Source organism: Suncus etruscus, chromosome 2 (assembly GCF_024139225.1).
Source record: "Suncus etruscus isolate mSunEtr1 chromosome 2, mSunEtr1.pri.cur, whole genome shotgun sequence".
Lineage (NCBI taxonomy): Eukaryota > Metazoa > Chordata > Mammalia > Eulipotyphla > Soricidae > Suncus > Suncus etruscus.
The window spans coordinates 29,731,217-29,734,821 of record NC_064849.1 but is presented as its reverse complement, the minus strand read 5'-3'; the positions used below and the strand labels follow the sequence as shown (position 1 = coordinate 29,734,821).

Here is a 3,605-nt window from a genome sequence, read left to right as displayed (position 1 = left end):
GCTTGGGTAATTAGATTAACTCTGCAAGGTGTGTTTTTCAATCTAGTAAATAAAGAGGCTGCTTGAAGACCAGAAATTCTTAAACCATGATCCCTGAGGCAATGCATCAAATCACAAGGGGGATTTAAGAAACTACTCAAGCTTCTAGACTCAGAAGATTCAGGATGTGCATTCTGGAATCACTGTTTTAATCAGTTATTTTATTTATTCTGATACATGCACACTTGAACTATTCAAAATATACAAAACTATCATTTCAGGGTTAGCTGAACCTAAAATACCTTGGATTTGGAAACTTCTGTGGGATACAAAAACGTCATAGAAATACTAACATTTTCGAATTCAAAAAATTAAAATCGCTTCTCGGCCTTTTGGCTAAGATCAAGTGTAATATCTGTTCTTATCAGTTTGATATCTGGTACGTCCTCTATTCGATGTCAATATATTAAATGGATTTTTGGCACTAGGAACTGGAATAGGAGCTTGCTCTATCCATTCCATGCATCGACCTGGTCTTGCAGTACCTCCAGGAATGGTGCACCAGAAAAAAAATTAAGTTATCTTTAGGTTAATTCACAATAGACTAAAAACTGTCACAGAATGCCCTAATCATATAATTATTGGAAGAGACAGAACTGTGAATTGTTTATCAGTACTCCTACTTCAACTCTTGTTGTTTCTGTTAGTGTCATTATTACTACTACCACCATACTACTACTTTATGCTATAGTATATTTAATAAAGTATATTTAAATATATTTATTATTAAAATATAATATGTATATCATATATAAGTATATAATGTATATGTTATATATAAATATATATTATAATATAACTAAATATATTAAATATACTTTAAATATACTATATTTAAAGCAATTTATAAATTTAAATATACTCTATTAGTATAATATATTAACTATATTTAAATATACTACATTTTATATAGTATAGTATATGCTATTATATATTTAATAAACTGGTAGTAGTAGTAGTAGTAGTATAGTATATTCAAGTCATGTAGAACAAGACCAATATAGGTTCAACACTTCTGCCTAGAGTGAACAATGCAATACAGAATCCATATCTTGCCTAAGCTGAACAAGGCAATACAGAACCCTGTGCAATGAAAAGAAATCTACAAACTATTACTGCTTTTTTTCAATCTTTTTGCATTAGTTAAACATTTTGCCCACATATGTACTCTCGAAGCAGAAAACAGCCTGCATCTTAACTCAAATTTTAGCTTTCACACTGATCATGCTTTTAAAAACAGATCAACATGAACACAAATATGAGTATCTCATAGCATTTTCTTTTTTTTTTTGGTTTTTGGGCCACACCCGATGGTGCTCAGGGGTTACTCCTGGCTGTCTGCTCAGAAATAGCTCCTGGCAGGCACAGGGGACCATATGGGACACCGGGATTCGAACCAACCACCTTACGTCCTGGATCGGCTGCTTGCAGGGCAAACACCGCTGTGCTATTTCTCTGGGCCCAGAAAAGCAATTGTAATGAATTATTTTCTCTGACTCTAAGAATAGCAAGTCCATTTAGCTGGGTGCCTAAAGTCACCTAAAAATAATTCTGCTTTTCTATCTATAAAACGTCTTTAAACTAAGGGGAGCAAAGAACATCAACCATATAGCAATTATTATAATATTGCACTTAAAAGAACATTATTTTTAATGTTATAATACGGCATAATGTGTAATATCCTTATTTGGTTCCAAATTTTATTAATAAGTAGTAATAATATTAGAAACATAATAAACAAATTTTGTTCTAAGATAGTAATTCCCAGACCAAAATAGACTTTCTAGCTTCTTTCATAAACGGGAAAGTGTATCAATTAATGACTTGTAGCCATTTATTCACATGAGATCCTATAACCATTGTCATGAGGCTCAAGCTGTTATCCTCAGTGCCCTGCCAAATTCCTGCTTCAGTAATTCAATTTTGTCTACATAAATCTCTTTATAATATAAAATAATAAAATGATTCTGTAATTCTTTTAACTTAGTTTTATATCTTTATAGTTCAGTTCACCATCTTTCTCACTCTTTCTTCTCTAACACTTCCTAGACAGTATGGTTTTGTCTTCTTTCCTAATGTGACATCAGAAATATTTTTAAAATATTTAATAAATAGAAGTGTATCCAGTATAATAAATAGCTATGTAAAAACCTTAATTATTTTATCAAAGATAAAAGTGTGACACTTATTATTTTAATTTAAAACATTCTTTTAAAGATCACTTTCAGTGATATATCTTCAATTTACTTTATTTTGAAAAATGGCTCTCTCTGTTCATTTGAGGCTTCTCTCTCCTTTCTAGGTTACTGCTTGGAAATCTACTTAGAAAATTATTGAAGTATGTTATAAGAAGATATTGCTGGCATTGGTGCTATCATACCACCAGTGAGAAAAATAGCTTAACTTGTTCTTTGAAAGGACAGAGGTTTATGGATTGTTGTTTAGATGCCCTAGTCCTTACAGCATTCAAATCCAATGAACTATACATTCTTCAAATTTAAAAAGAAAGCAATTACCATCATTTGTTTTATCTCTTACATTATATTTATTTGATATAAATGCAATCTCAGAACCCTTATGCTTCTTCAGGATGTTTTATGGGTTTAACAAGAAAAATGACTTCTAACCACATCCAAAATTGGGGAGAAGAAATTAAGAGACATTTCTACAAAGAGTAAATAAAAAATGGCCAGAAGGCACATGAAAAAATGCTACACATTACTAATCATCAGGGAGGTGCAAATCAAAACAACGAGATATCATCTCACACCACAAAGATTGGTACACATCACAAAGAACAAGAACAACCAGTGCTGGCACAGATGTGGGAAGAAAGGGAATCTGCTGTTTTGAAAGGGCATCGTGAAAGGGCATTCACACAGTTGGTTAGAATGCCCACTGGTCCAGACCTTTCTGGAAAACAATATGGATTTTCTTCAAAAAAAAATAAAAGAACTAGAAATTGAGCTCCTACATGATCCAATAATATCATTCCTTAGGAACCTAAGGAACCTAAAAACACAAGGCAGAGAAGCCCTCTGCATTCCTATGTCCATCACAGCACTATCTGCAACACCCACAATCTGGAATCAACCCAAATGTCTGCAAATAAAGTAGTGGATAAAAAAAAAAAAACTAAGGTACATCTACACAAAGAAATACTATGCAGCTGTCAGGAAAATGAAGTCATAAAATTTGTTTGTACATAGCTGGATATGAAGAGTATGATACTGAGTAAATTGAGTCAGAGGGAGAGGAATTGACTAGAAGGATCTCATTTATTTGAGAGATTTAGGTTGGAGAAAGATAGTATAATAATATCCAGAGACAATAGAGATGAGGGTCAGAAGGACCCTTATCTTGATAGATTCCATTTATTAATATATTTCATTTTTTGATAGAAAACTTGCCAGAAATAGTGGTGCAGTTGCAGTTAGAGTAGGAAAGGAACTGCTATACCAATGGCTATGTTAATTGAAACATCAACTGGATGCTGAAAGGAGATAAAGTGATATCCAAGGTAGCCCTTCATTAATAGTATTGCAAACCACAGTATCTTAAAAGGA

At 32.5% G+C, this 3,605-nt stretch overlaps 1 non-coding gene across 1 annotated transcript; it reads left to right on the top strand.

Moving 5' to 3' along the window:
* The first annotated feature begins 355 nt into the window (after nt 1-355).
* LOC126002911 (U2 spliceosomal RNA) lies at nt 356-546 on the top strand. The gene has a single exon (XR_007493508.1). It is a non-coding gene; the product is annotated as a U2 spliceosomal RNA (small nuclear RNA).
* The last annotated feature ends 3,059 nt before the right edge of the window (nt 547-3,605 follow it).